This window comes from Giraffa tippelskirchi, chromosome 7 (genome assembly GCF_054371585.1).
Source record: "Giraffa tippelskirchi isolate mGirTip1 chromosome 7, T2T-mGirTip1v1.2.pri, whole genome shotgun sequence".
Lineage (NCBI taxonomy): Eukaryota > Metazoa > Chordata > Mammalia > Artiodactyla > Giraffidae > Giraffa > Giraffa tippelskirchi.
Window position 1 is genome coordinate 53,575,970 of NC_137281.1, and position 15,914 is coordinate 53,591,883.

At 43.9% G+C, this 15,914-nt stretch overlaps 1 long non-coding RNA gene across 2 annotated transcripts in view; it reads left to right on the top strand.

The window, feature by feature from the left end:
• LOC145515882 (uncharacterized) overlaps positions 1 to 15,914 on the top strand; it is a 378,733-nt gene that overhangs the window by 256,090 nt on the left and 106,729 nt on the right. For both annotated transcript variants that reach the window (XR_014061088.1, XR_014061087.1), the window contains one exon: positions 11,278 to 11,361. This is a non-coding gene — a long non-coding RNA (uncharacterized LOC145515882). The remainder of the gene's footprint in view (positions 1 to 11,277; positions 11,362 to 15,914) is intronic.

A 15,914-nucleotide genomic window follows, 5' to 3' on the forward strand; every position in this document is an offset into this window, starting at 1 on the left:
GTGGGCAACTTCACTTATGTCCCTAGTGTGCTGCTCAGATATCATTAGTACAAGCATCACACTGGGTAAATATTAGGTCTTTCATTTGAAAATATCTAGTAGAATCCACATTTCACCTCCCCAAGTGACTAAAAAAAGTAATCTTTTGGCTTGTGGAGAACAGACTCTTGTGAGTCAGAGTGTTACTTGAAATGCCCAAGGAGGGCAATTTAGCAACATCTATTCAAATTGCAATTGTGCAATCATTTAGACCCAGCTTTCCTTCTACTAGAATTATATCCTTTAGCTACACTTGCTCCCAGTGCCACATGTACATTGTTATTTGCTACAATATTGTTCAAAATAGTAAAAAAAATTAAAGAAAGAGAGGGAGAGAGAAAGGAAGGAAGGAAGAAAAAAATGAAAGAAAGGTAGATTATATGGCTTTGTGAATGGTTTATATAAATTATGGCACAGCCATAGAATGGAATACTATGCAGCTATAAAAAAGGAGACATTAGTTTGTAGCCTGAAATGGAATGATCTTGTATTACTTTTGAAAACATCATATGACATAAATTACAGCTGCAGGATGCAATGGTAGAGAGTAAGAGCATGGAGGAGACTTCTATATGCAAGGGGTAACAAGTGCAAATGAGAGCCTGGCATTTTCAGGGAACTGAGGGAGAGTTGGTGTCCGGAGCTGAGAAGAGAGGGGAGTCCAGAGCATGCAGAGCAGGACTTTGTGAAGGTTTCTGTGTCATTGTCCTCAGAGTAATTGAAGGGTTCTGAGCAGGCAGGGAGGGCCTTGATCAGATTTGCATCTCACTCGGAAGGATCGTTCTGACTACATGGAGAGACCAGTGAGGAGCTGCTGCCTTTGTCTGGGTAACGGCCACCCGAGAGGCCGTGGTGTCAGAGTAGGGGGGTGACCACGATGAAGAGGTGACAGGATGTGCTGGAGGCTGGGCCAGGAGGTGACTTGATGGACTGTGAGAGGGAGCCACACTGGTGGGACCATTTCCTGAGAGAGGGCGGAACCAGGTGCGTGGTGAGGCAGGGGACTTGAGTGTGATTTTAAGCGCATTGAGTCCAAGCCCCTTTGAAACATCACAGAGGAGACGGCCAAAACATGGTCAGAGGTAGAATTCTGGAATTCAGACAAGTCTGACCACGGTAGGGAGGTGTTTACACAGAGACTGAGGGTGTGCACGGGGCGGCATTTTCTGGGACGAGACTAGTAAGCAGGCCTTCCTCCCAGAGATGGGAGCAGAGGCCGGACATTCATAAGCCAGCACCATCCACATAATCGGTGCTTCCTGGGTGTCTGTCTGATCAGTCACAGAGGAGCTGTGGATGGCAATTATGGGGTTACCTGCTCTCTTCTCACTGCACCCGCTCCAGGCTGGGTGGCCCCTCCCCTGCCCCTGGAGTCTTTCTGCAGACCGCCCACACAGTCCCTCTCCCTGGCGGTGTCACTCCTGCAGCTCAGAGGTGAGCGGGGCATCCCGCCCTCTCTCTGAGCACCTCCCCGCCCAGCAAGCGGCAGCACTCTCCGGGAATAATTGATATTACAGAAAACGCAGGGCCGGGTGCCAGCTTCACATTCTCCAAACATTTAATGATTCAACCTTTTCAGTTTCATCAAAGCCAAGCATGGAAACTCCCCGATGGCCCACTGCTAACAAATAGCAGGGTGCCTGCCTTAGCATTGCTGCTCCTCAGGTGTCCGGGCGGTGGAGGAGACCTTTGGCCGGCTGACAGCTGCCCGAGGCCCCCTTCCAGGCCTTTGTGCCTACACAGAGGCCTCAGGTTTGGCAAGCTGGGTGAAGCCTCACTCTTGCAGGGGATCAGCCGGCAATGCTGGCTCGAGCATCCAGAGGTTGGCATGAGCTCCCTTTTAAAATCTGTTTGTTTAAGCTGTCAAGACAGGACACAGCTGTTTGTGACAGGGAAAAGGAAGCACAGGACAGCCCTGTTGACATGGTGGAAGCAAGTTGGAGGCGGGGGAATCTATGTCAGGAGTGTCAAGACCACTAGGGAGTGTAGGTGAGAGAGGGAGAGGAGGGGGAGCTGGGCAGAGGACCTGGGAAAATGGGGCAGAACGGGAAGCCAGGAGATGATGGATAAAAGACAGACAGATTAATAGAGGGACCGGGGAGAAGCAGTTAGGGATATAGAGACACAGAGAGGGAGGCAGAGACAAAGGAAGTCAGAAATCAGAACTATGCACATTCACACAAAGAGGGACTCAAAATGAATTCGGGATGATACAGCTAGGTTCTCTGACTTAAGGCCCCTCAGCTGGGTTCAAAGGCGTTGAAAGAGACTCTTGGCATTCACAGTTTCTTTGATTATTGCCCATTGTGAGCCCCACATGATATGTTATTATTAATTCTAACAACTCTAGTAGCAACAGTGGTGATAGTAGTAGCAGTCACAGCTGAATTAGAACTTGCTTCTCTATAGAGCCTTCCAGATTCCTTGCAGCAACTACCCCCAAGGTAGACTCTGTAATCTCTGCTAAGACTTGAATAGCTGAGAAAACAGTTGCTCTGAGAAGTCATATAAATTTTAGAAAGTCACCCAGCTGGTCAGGAACAGAGCTGTGTAATTCACCCAGAATTCCTATTTGGGAGACCTTTCCTCCCCCAGTCCATGTGGTTCAGAAAGGGCTGACCTTGCTGATTGGCCCCACGACCAGCCTGGCCAATCAGAGCACACCACCTATCTGCCCTTTGTGATTTGTTCAGTCGTGGTTGGGCCAAGTCAGGCCAATCAGAGGCCTCCCTTGACATCTGTGAACCAAAACTGTTAGGAGAAACTACTCTTTTTCAGGGCCTCCAGGTTATGTGCATGAGAGGAGCCAGGGGTGCTTGTGGCATCGCCCTCCTAAGCTTGAAGGAGACATTTGCTGACTGGGAACATGGGAACAGATGACACTGGAGCCCTGGGACCAACGTACCTCAACAGCCTTCTGAGACCGATTTCTCCATCTGGGGGCCAACACAGGCCTTATTTTGGGCTTGTTTTGAGTCTGACATCCATCCTTTACAACTAGAAAGAGTCCTGATATCAAACGCATCTTTAACTAACTCTCACTTTTAATTATTTAGATAAGCATAGTTTGTTTTCTACTCCTCATATCCACCCCAGACTTTAATTCACACAGTTATCTTCCACTGATAGTAAGAAACAAGACTGACTCTAAAAATGTTCCTGGAGATCATTTCTTGACTCAGTGTAGCTGCTAAGTGACTTTCCAGGTGTCCCCAAAATGTGACTGTGCTTGAAGACAGCGTCTGTTTCAATAGGTTGTTGGTTTTTATTTGTTTTTTCCTGAACAATACCTAAAGCCCACTAGGTGTGAGCAGGGAATTCAAATGCGAAGACGACTTCTGTGTGAAAGGAATTAAATGTTCTCTGAGTGGAAACTGCTTCTACTCGGTGCCTTATAGCAATTAGCCATTGCTGTGTTAACAGATAACGGAAAACCCAGTGATTCAAAGGGATGCGTGTGTACTTAGCTCTGAATTTGCAGATGGGTAGGTGGTTCTAGTGGGTTGAGCTGAGTTTGGTAGAGTTCACCCATCTCTCTGAGGTCCGGTGAGGCTTCGCTGATCTTGACTCAGTTCTCCATGTTCTGGACTTTGCTTCATGTGTTTTCTCATCTTCCAGCAGGCAAGTCCAGACTGGTTCTCAAGCTAAAGACGCAGCAATGAGAGAGGACAGATGGAAGTGGCCCTTTAAGCTTCTGCTTATATTGAGTTTACCTCTGTTCTATCTGCCAAAGTAAGCCCAGAGTCAGTGTGGAAAAGCATCGCTGAAGGGCAGAGATACTTGAGTATCATTTGTTGTCTTTAGTGAACATTCAGAAAGTCTTAGTAGAGAACAGACTCCAGTCACTGGGCTGGCAAATACTAACTGCTGATGCAAGGCCCTGAGCATCTACTTTATGTGGGGGTGGATGGGCAGCTAAGGTGTGGGGGGGTGGACCTTTCAATTCATACTTAGGAAGGAATTTATAATTGTATGCATTATTCTTCTGCTGAAAATAATTCACATGGAAAATTGTTTTGTCAGTCTTTAACCACTGCCTCTAATCCTTTACTTCTTGCCAGAAACTTTTTAAAAAATCTTTTCGGCAAAGAGGGTCCTCAGAGAACTTACAGTCTAGAATGGGAGGCAGACACAGAAACAGAAACTTTCAAGATAAAATATCAGTGCTATGCGAGTCAAGGGGCGTGACACTCAGCCCAAGCAGGCAAACCATTTAGAGAAATCTATTTTAAATTGATTGTTTTATTTGCTCGATTTTATATTGACATGTTTTTCTTTGTTCTCAATGTGTTCTGGGACTGCAGCCTATTCATTTATTATTAAGAGAACGGTAATTATTTCCAGGAGCTCTTGAGAATACACTTTGCTTCCCCTTTGCCTGAACTCTGCTGATTCTGGTGTAACCTTCATATCTCTGAGGACATCTGTAGCAGGAAGTGACAGACCCTGTGTGCCCAGTGGAATCACCAAAGACCCCGCTCTCAAAGGAAGGCTTGCCAACCACCACTTCTCAGACTTTAATGAGCACGTGGGTCCCCTGGGATCTTGCCAAAATGATTCAGGAGGTCCAGGGTGAGGCTTGGGATTCTGCTTTTCTAATAAGCCCCCAGGTGGTGCTGATGCTACTGTCTGTGGACCACATTTTGAGTAGGAAGATTCTAGAAGATCAGCAGCACTTTCTCCACTGGTGAATATTGCAGCAGAGCTGAGCAGAAGCTGACCTCTATCTCATCTGTCTGGCCAAAATGTCTGGCCTATACCCTCTGTGAAGACAGTGCCTCTTTCTTGCCCATAACTCTATCTGCAGTGCCAGGAACATAGACAAATCTCGAAGAGTATTTGTCAAACAAATGCCTCCTGTTCCCCTCCTCCCCCCGACCCCTCCACTTTTCCATGGATGTGTTTACATGAAGATTTACCTGATAGTCTTCCAGGTTCATGCTATGAATGGAGCCTGGACTTGCACCCATCCCATGGGCTGTAGTCTTGACCCCAAACTGAATTCAAGACAGCCTGGATATCCAGGGCTGGACCATGTGACCTGAAGCTCTCTCCTACATTTGAATAAATCTCATCCTGATAAAGAAAACCTTAGGAAACAGGGTAAAATTCAAGATGATTCAGACTGCTTAGAAAATATCAATATTAGACTGAAACCAATTCTGGACAAGTGCTGGCACTATTTTCACGGATGACTCTATTGGTCCCCGTATCCTGCCCATGGGCCAGACTGGCTAGATCTTGATTCTAGCTGAATGTTACACTAGAGTTCCTTAAATCCTCTTGGACTCAATGATTGACACTGTTAGCTTCTTCCTATTACAGCTCTTCTGGCTTAGTTTTCCTCAAATCTTTCAACACCTTCCTGCTTCCTTACTTGAAAATCCCAGCAAAGCTGCACGATTGGAGCTGGAGCTAGGCCAGTGATGACACGAAGGACTAACGTTGAAATTTAAGATCATTACCGGTCCCTTAGCTTGAGTTCCCACCCAGAAACTTGGCACCTTCCTTAGAATGCATTTTTAAAAAGCCAAAAGCAATTAGCCATCATGCAAACTATCTGCTTCTCAGTTTCCTCAACAGCAAAATGGAAAGAGCTGCACCCTCCTTGTGGGGTTTTAATTAAGATTAAAATTGTGTTATAATAGTTATAAACTGCTTAGCTCAAGACCTGACACATGCAAAGGGCCCCATAAAGGAGAGTTCTTTTTGTTTTTACATCTAAAGGATAAGTCCTAAAGTCCAGGATCCCCTGGGGGAAGGACTCCAGGGAATCTACACCCACATCTCCAACAGCTCATTATGGAAGAGAGCAGGTTGGGTCTAGCAGAGGACAAAGTATTAATAGCTAAAATAGTGAACACACTCAAGTTTCAGATCACAGTCAAGCCCCTGTGATGCCAGTAAGTGGATGCTGGCAGTAGAGGTCCCATGCTGGATGCCAGGCATTTAGCCAACAAAGTAGCTGTTAGGTGTCTCTACTCCAAGAACTCCCATGGACTCCTCCCTGTTCTGTGACACCTTTCCAGCCTCCTTGCTGTGGGTATGGCTTGTCCCTGTGTATACCACCCAGCACTTGTCCAAAACTGACTTCATTCTAATGTTTACATTTTCTGAACAGTTGGATCACCTTGAATTTTATTCCCATTTCCTAAGTTTTTTTCATCATCTTAGAATATGAACATCCTATTAAGGATCATAGAATGTATTCAGCTAGTCAACAAATATTTAGTGAACATTTCCTATATATCAGACATTGTCCTAGGTCAGGACACCTCCAAGGACACTTTGCTGAAAGAGGCAGGGAAAGGTCCTGTCCTTATGAAGCTTAAATGTCTTTTGCAAAAGAATGTACATTTTTTAGAGCCAGGAGTCAAGATGATGACTAGAATGAGTACCAGCCTGGCAGAGATTCCAGGGGAGATCCAATAGGCTTGTGTACACAGTAGATACTTGCTTGCATCCTGAACTGAATCCCTGAACGTATAATCATGAGGAATAAAAAGAGAAGATGGAAGAGAAGAGAGATGAGGTTGATGGATTCACCAGGAGCCATTCTGGTTCTTGTTAGGAGTCAGTCACTCACTCAGTTATGGAATGACCAGGAATATGTATTCCATAGTCAACAAAAAGAGACTGAGCTTTGGCTATGGGCTAGCTATTATAATCAGAAAGATGAATATTGCAGTCAGTGAGAAAAACAATTCCTCCTTCGTCAAACTTACTGTGTCACTAAGCATTTTCTTGATTCTCTCTGTGTCTTGATGAGATCAGAATCTCTAACCACATATATCATCTTGGATACTGGAAGGTGCATTCTGATCACAAGTTTTATTGAACATGTTTTGTGTATAAGAGCATTTTAGGTATCTTTCTAGATCAACATGGCACACAATGACAAGTTGGCTATTCAAAGGTTTGAAATCCTGAATCTTAAAATTCATTTTTCAACTAAAACTGATAAATGAACAACCAATATTACACAATTAATCCATTTAACTTCAGCTGAAATAATATCACCCAGTCCATCTTGGGCTATATTTATTTATGTTAAATCAGGGTTGCTCAGCCTTGGCCCTGCTGACATTTGGGGCCAGATGATTCTTTGTTTTGAGAGGCTGTTATGTATATTGTAGGATGTCTAGCACCATTCCTGGCTTCCACCTGCTAGATACCAGTAGCATTCTCCACAACTGTGACAACCAAAAGTGTCTCCTGGAGTTCTAAATGTCCCCTAGAAGACATATGGTCCCATTGTTGAGAAACATTGCATTATATGTATCTGTGCTTTCAAAGAATGACACAGTGTTTTGAGGTATGCCTGATCTGGTATAGAGTGTTGGTTCTGTTGTGAACAAGCTATGTGATGTTGGATGGGCATGACCTGAGAGTCAGCTTCCGCATCTAAGCAAAGGGGTAGTGAGTCCATCACCTGACACTGTGGTGAGGTTTCAGAGCTGACATGTATGAAGGACCTGGACAATAGCTCAAAGGCTATGGTCACATCTTAATGTTTGGTTAGTAGAGTTGGCCATTGCTAAAGACTCTGGGTGTCCGGTATATGTGTGTGTGGGTGTGTGTGTGCACATGAATGTGTGCTACAGGTCAGGGCTTTGCTGCTCAGAAAGAACTAACCCCCATGTGGCTTATGAACTCCCTGGTGGAACAGGAGGGGTACAGAGCAATACTTAAAAGCGCAGCTTTGGGACTCCACTCTGAGTTCCACCATCTACCAGTTTTGTGCTAATTTCGATCAAGTTGTGTGACCTCTCTGCCTCAGTTTCCTTACCTGACAAACAAAGGTAGTAACAGTGCCCATCTCATTGAGTCACTGTGTTGTCAGGATCACATGAGATTGTGAGTGTGAGACAGCACCGTGCCTGTGGCCAAGGCAAGTTTGCTCAGTAACTATTAATTGCCGTTCCTGTTATTATTGGTGTTATTTCACCCTTGGGTGCATCCCTAGGGGTAACTTCAAAGCGGAGAGTGCCTCTTTACAGGGGGTTCCGATCTTGCCAGAGAAGCTCAGTCAACAACTTCCCTAATGAGCTCAAGCCTCCATTGGGGGGACCCTTTGTTTCCCTAGTAACTCTCTGTCAGTGTGGTTTCTGTTCCTGCCTCAACATTATATACCAATTGCATATTTGCTTGCCTGCTTGGGACTCAAAACTATTGGTTGCTACAATGGCATAAATGATATTCATTGTTAAAATAGGGTAAATGCCTATTTCCTTTGCACAATGGAAGAAACCATTGAAGGCTATTAAATAAATAACTATAAATAACACACTATAAAATGCTTTACATATGCCTTACTGCCCTGAACTGCAACACTCCGAAGTAGCTGTTATGGCTGGGTAAATTATACGTGTTTTTAAACACTGTCCAAAATACATATTTACACGTACTTAAAATCCTACACTAAACAGTCTCTATAGCAACCAGGAAAACACAAAAGCCTTATTAAGCATTCTTTGTAGTATTTTTAGGAGTTTAGTCATTAGGAGAAAGCTCATAGGCCATGTAGACACCAGGGAACACGAAGAAAGAAAGTCTTTATAGGAACAAAAGAATGAGGCTGGCTTTGAACCTAGTGGGAGGGGATTTTATTTTTTTAAGCTAATAATCACCAAGGGCCTTCTCTTTGTGAAGGCGATGCTATGTTTGGGGTACATCAGACACAGTTTTGGAATTACAATCTGGTTTCTCAACAGAGAAGACAGAATCTTCAGTTAACAATTACCATATTCCAGCAAAAGATCACTTTCAATGTTTTCTCTTTAGTCCCAGCAAGAAAAGATTTCCTTGCCATTCAAAAATGAAGTCACATGTACTGTCTGTGTTGAGTCTGAGTTGTATAACTAACACTTCAAAGGGGAATTCTAATGGTTTCACTGGGGTGAAGCCCACATCCCATCAGTTGAGTACCGGGTTTATCTGTCTATGACGTGCGGCAACAACAATGTACCCGAGAAAAAGCAGTAACTTAACATGTGGTCTTGCTCAGACCACATGTCCAGTGCTGGTTGGTGGAGTTTCTGCACGATGCTGTCACTTGGGGACTCTGGGGAACTCTATCCTTGTGTGATACCACCTCTCAAGCACTTGCTTCTGTAGCAGAGGAAGAGGGCTGGAAAATGGCTTGAGGGCCCAGGAACAGCACACCCCATTTCCATTCAGATCCCACTGGCCAGTACTCACATCACGGAGTTCCAACCAGCCTACAACAAAGGCCAGAAAGATAGGGGAGCACATGAATTATTTACTGAACACAAAACATCTTTGGGAAGAGTATCATGTAAATGTCCAGTCTATACCAGATAGTTTATACTGCTTGATCTTATCATTAAAACAACTCTGCAACGTAAAAATTCCCCATTCACTACTGGAGAAACAGGCTCGGAAATCTTAAATGACTTGCGTTAAGTTGACTCAACCAGAAATGGGAAAAGTGAATTTTAGTATGAAGTAAAGTGAAAAGTCTCTCAGTCATGTCTGACTCTGTGTGACCCTATGGACTGTAGCCTCCCAGTCTCCTCAGTCCATGGAATTCTCCAGTCCAAAACACAGGAGTGGGTAGCCATTCCCTTCTCCAAAGGATCTTCCCTACCCAGGAATCAACCCGGGGTCTCCTGTATTGCAGGCAGATTCTTTACCAGCCAAGCTATCAGGGAAGCCCCGTCTAAAGCAAAATATGAGATACTGTGTGACCAGCAGGTCCATTCCTAATTACTTTTCCAGAAATGCTGCACAAATATGCTCACCAAAAGACATGTTCATAGAGGCACATTCAAAAGACACATTCATAGTAATAGCCTCAAACTGGAAACAACCCAACATCCATCAATGATGGGATAGATAAATCAATTGTATATTAACACAATGGAATACTTCATAGTACTGAGAATGAATGGTAGCTACATACAAGCAGGGAGATAGCTCACAAATATTGCCTTGAATAAAAGAAGTCATGTGGAAAAGAGATTATACTGTATGGTTCCACACTGCATTATCCAAAAGCAAGCAAAATTAATAGAAGTCAAGATAATCATTACCTTGGAGTTTGGTAGTGATTAAGAGGATATGAAAGAGAGCTTCTGGGTTTCTTATAATGTTCATTTATCTGGGTGTTAGTTACAGGGGGTGTTCAGTGTGTGTAACTTCATCTAGCTGTGCAGTTATAATTTTGCATATTGCTCTGTACATATTATATTTCAATAAAATTCTACTTGAGAAAAACTTGCAAAAGTGTAAATTATAGGTTCAAATCAAACTGATTCCAAAGCCCTGTCTTTCATCATGTCATATCCGTTTCTCTCTCGACCACATTAAAGTAAAGCTCATCGCCACCCTTAAAAGAGTTCAACTTGATTCCTACCCGAGTCACACAGCCCATCCATTAAGATGGTTCCTCAGAATTATGGCTTAGCTAGAAACTTGCAGCAAATTTGAGAGAATTGTCAAAGCCAACTCCAATTCACTCTAACACTGACTTTGGTAATGTAGTTTTCTGCCTTGAAATCGAATGTAAACCTGGAATCTCCAGAGGCTGGAGGGAAAGACAGTGGAATCTGCCTGCTCTTCAGGCTAGAGGGATGCATGCAGTCAAGTGTAGAGGAGAGAATGAAACCTGTATTACAACAAACCCCAAACCAAGACAAAACAATCAAATAGACTGGGCCTGGGGATGTTCACATCCAGTTTATTTGGAGCCATCATAAGACTCAAAAACCATTGTGCTGACCCAGCTAACGTGAACTCCCAGGTGAAGAATGATCCCATTAGTTTTCTCTGCCCCTTCCCTATCCCCTCAACACGCCCAACACCAAAACAGCAATTTGGTGGAGCCCCGCCTGCCAAGACAGTGCTGTCTTAGGGAAGGTATTAGTGGTAAATCCTCAAGCTGTTTTATAAGCACCTCCTAGGTTGGCAGCAGAAGGCTAAACACAAAATTGCAAGCTGAGCTTGAATTTAATTTTGCAGCTTTCATCTGTCATCACATTATGACAGTATGGTATTCTGGGCTTTACAGAAGGTGCAGGGCAGGGGTAGAATACTCCTACTGGGAAGGGCTTCTCTCCCATCTGTTCCTGTTTTAGAAGAAATGCTTGTGGGATCATGGCTTCCAAAGATCTAGTGCGAGTCGCTCTTAAGATCTGTTAGGTGCTTAATCAATGGCAGCCTTTCTCTCGATACTTTTTTCATTCCTTTATTTATTCTGCACCTATTTTATTTTAGGTGCTGTGCAGAGCCCATCAACCAAGAAAATGTACTTTCTGCCCATGAGAAGCTTGTGATCAAGAGAGAGAATAGAAGACATGAGTAAGTGAGAAATTTTAAAGCAATTTTGCTGTTCAGGCAAAAAGAAGGAATGGCCACCAAGCCTTGAAGACTGAGATCACTTCTGGTGGTAATGACTTCTGGACTAAACCATGAAAAGTCTAGTGTAGCTGTACTGGATACACCCCATGTGCCCATGGCTGTGCTGTGCTCTGGACCTGTAAGGGTGGACAGAGCGTGGTCTGGAAAACGGGGCAGAGCGTAGTCTGACAAGGGGTAAAGGAAATCAGCGGACTATTTCAGTAGTGTGTTTTGGAACCAGCTTGGTGGAGGTGGTGTCTGGGGAGTTCATTCTGGACACATGAGTAGCTGTTAGGGGGGAAAGCATAGAGGGAGAAAATGAAGGGCGTTCTCAGAGAGGGAACAACATAAGCAGGCATAGCAGTCATGAAGCAGTGGACCTGCAATGGATGCTGTGTCTATGTTGGTACCATTGGTGTGGGGCTTGCAGCGGGTGCAGTGGAATCTGGGAGGTGCTCAAGGTGGGAGTTACGGCGAGCAGTGGTAATCTTGGTGAATCACCAGTCAGTGGTAGGGGCAGTTGATCACATGTTGCTTGAGAAGGATCACCCTAAGACCTGTCTGGTGAAAAGGTGAAATTGGAAATCCACATTAGTGTGACCAACATCCCAGTGGGACCCACAGGCCTGATGCTTTCCTCTCCCCCTCAGTCTTCTGGGCTGTTAGCAACACAAAATCGAAACCCAGAGAATGCACATCGGGAACAGAACAACCTGTTACAGTGTTTCCTCTGTGGACACACGGCCTTGGTGTGGATTTATCCAACTGCATTTAGGACTGATGATAGAATCATTGCTTTTTTTTTTTTTTTATCCCCTCCATGACACAAACCAAGAAAAAAAAATCATAATAAAATTTTACAAGTTAGCTGCCACCGAGACTAAACAAGAGAGCACTATAAGAAATGAATCAGAGGCTCTAACTGAATCTCCTCTTAGGACAATAACTCTAATGTAAAGCCAGGGTCTGAGGAGGTCACAGTGGAAAACTCTCCTGGGGCATTTCCGAGGAGAAAGGAGATATTCTCCTCCTGTCATTTCCACTTCATGTCCTAATATGTCTGTGGATGTGCAGGGAAAACATAATCTGCAGCCTCTGCTCTGAATCAAGGTTTGGATAACCAGGGCCATTAAGGCATCCCCAAGGATCACAGAGTTAACCCTCTATGAACCCAGGGATGCCACTGCCACCGACACACCAGAAGAAAGTTGCTTGATTCTAATCACAGCTGAGCCAAAGTGTCACTTGCCATTAGGTTCGATTGGCATTTTTCCCCCCTTTTTAAATTACAAGATTACCTTTAAATTGTGTACAGGAGCTCATAACTGCTGTCCATTGGAGGTAATCGAGAGTGATTTCATTTTGCCCATGGACAGGCTGCCTCTTCCCAAGTCTTTGTTCATTAAGCCTCTGTCTATCTCAGGTTCCATTCAGGTATCAACGAGGAATAAATTCTGTAGCACAGAGCACATTGTGTGTTTGCTTTCAGAGCTGCTTTCTTTGTTGACTGATGATTCTTTAGGGCAAGCTAGAATCTCCTAGAGCCTGTCATGTATTTGTGGCAGACATGTTTTCTCTATGTCCCCTGGATGGTCTTCTTGACAGAGACTGCTGTGTTGGGCTGACTCCACGAACTCTCTGAAAAAATATCACTTGGAAAGACAGGTCTAAATCTCTATAGTCATTCTTTGTTGCCTTCAGTTGAAGCAGCTTTGGTATAATTGCTTATAGACCAAGTCCTAGCATTATCCATCCGTTTATATACTTACACTTTCATTCATCCATCCATTCATTTGATATAATTGTGCTTAGTCACTCAGTCACGTCAGACTCTTTGAGACCCCTTGGACTGTAGCCTGCCAGGCTCCTCTGTCCATGGGGATTCTCCAGGCAAGAATCCTGGAGTGGGTTGCCATTCCCTCCTCCAGGGGATCTTCCCAACCCAGGAATTGAACCCGGGTCTCATGCACTGCAGATAGATTCTTTATTTTTTGATACAATTACTGTGCATGTATTGTGTGTAAGATATTGAGCCCGACACTGGGTGCACTGGTAAGCTGGTAAATGGACACAATCAAATAGGCTCTTCCATTACACTGTGATAAGGGCTGTGAGATGGAGAGAACAGGAGGCCCACACTAGGTGCATTTATTCCAGGGTTGAGGACACAGGCAAGGCTACTCAGAGAGAGTTCCTTCTGAGCTGGGATGAGAAGGTAGAAAAGTTTCACTGGCTGCAGGAATAGCTCCTGCAGGGATCTGGAGGTGAGAGGGAAGTTCAGAGAGGGTGAGAATGGAGAGCAGGTGTGCATGCATCATGCTGGTAGAGCAGCACATCAGGGTGTTAAGGGAGGATGCAGGGATCATGTCACAACGAGTGCTGTAAACCTGTTCATGAGCATGTACTTTGTTGTCAGGACAAACGTGAGTAGACATGTATTGTAGAAACATCACTGTGGACCTTGTATGCACAGTAGATGACTAGTCCTATGGGGGTCTGATGGATTTGCAGTGGGGGTCTGACTAGTTCTATGGGGATCTGATGGGTTTGAGTTCTCTGATGAGGCCTCATACACAGTATCCCTTTCCCTAGACACAACATCTAATGCATTCTTTGATTTTTATCTTTTCCCCCAAGAATGCCCTCTGTGCTCCATTTATTTCATTTCTGCATGTAATGAAATAGAATTTCAGTAAAAACCCATCTAAACAGGCTCACAGCCAAGAGTTGAGGGCATAACAAGAGTGTAGACACCCAAAGCTGAAGACTGTGGACCATAGTAAGCAGAGGAAATGTTAAGATTTGCCTTGGCAAAGTGATTTAAATTTTTGGAAGGACCTGTATTGTCAGGTCCTTCCACTTTACCAGTAGAAAATATTAAAATTCTGGCTTGTGAGTTGTAAGTCAGCACATGTTGGAGAGGACACTGGAGTCAGTCTTAAGATCCAAGTTGAAGTTCATTGTTGTTGTTGTTGTTCAGTTGCTCAGTCATGTCCGACTCTTTGTGACCCCATGGACTGTGGCACGCCAGGCTTCCCTGTCCATCACCATCTCCTGGAGCTTGCTCAAACTCACGTCCATTGAGTTGGTGATGCTCCAACCATCTTGTCCTCTGTTGTCCCCTTCTCCTCCCGCCTTCAATCTTTCCCAGCATCATAGTTTTTCTAATGAGTCAGTTCTTCGCATCAAGTGGCCAAAGTATTGGAGCTTCAGCTTCAGCATCAGTCCTTCCAATGAATATTCAGGATTGATTTCCTTTAGAATTGATTGGTTTGGTCTCCTTGCAGTCCAAGGGACTCTCAAGAATCTTCTCCAATACCACAGTTCAAAAGCATCGATTCTTCGGTTCTCACCTTTCTTTATAGTCCAACTCTCACATCCATACACGACTGCTGGAAAAACTATAGCTTTGACTATACACACCTTTGTCGACAAAGTAATGTCTCTACTTTTTAATATGCTGTCTAGGTTTGTCATAGCTTTTCTTCCAAGGAGCAAGCATCTTTTAATGAAGTTCATCATGTCACTTAATAGCTTAGATGACTTAGAAGTCATCCCATTTTTCCATCTTAAAAATCTGTGTTACTCTTACATCCCAACATGTTATGGGGACTCATTGACAAATGCATAGCATTTTGAAGATATTTATTGGATGAATGGAAATGGGTAATATTGGAGAAGCTCTGGACTCTCTAGGCTATAGTCTCCTCATCTGTAAAATGAGGAGGTTGGGTTAGATGTTTCTGAGTCCTTTCTACCTCAAATAATCTACAATTCCTTGATGCTTGCCGATTTCAGAAGTTCATACTGGCCATATGCTAAAGACAGGAAAAAATGGTTTGGTATCTGATAAAGCCAGAGGACAAGGAATAAAAGATTTCTGAGAGAAGAAACCCTAGTGATTACTCTGGCCTGACTAAAATTGCTGTCATCCCAAAAGCCAGGTGATGAGAAGAGTGCTTGTTTGCTGCTGTCCCCGGCTTCACTTGACTTCTCTAGTGAAGATTGGTCTCAGAGGATGCAACTGGCAGCAGATTTCCTGTAAGACCACTTTGCACTGTAGAAAAAAGCTGCTTTATCCTTTTATGTTATCTCAGAAACACTGTTGCTGCACTGTTCATGCAAAAAAACCTTCATGTTTCTTCTCAAATAAGGACTCAAAGAGAGGCGATTCTGAGCACAGAAAATCTGATATCCGATATTGAATAAAGGTTCTCGCTGGCTTTCTGAAAGGTGATTTGATTTGGAATTTAAAAACCACTGGGAATTATCCCCCTCTCTACAGCACCTCTGCTGTATACACATTTTATCCTTGCTGAATTTAAAGACTTTGTTCTTTCTTATCATGTAGAGATTGGCATTACTCAGTATTTAATGGCTCAGCTGATTGGCCTTTACTATAGTGAGGTAGCTAAAAATAGCCACATGGGGAATAGTTCCAAAGATATGAGAATGGAATGACTTGCATATGCCCTGATCACAGTTGAAATATCTCTTGAACACGTTGAGTATCT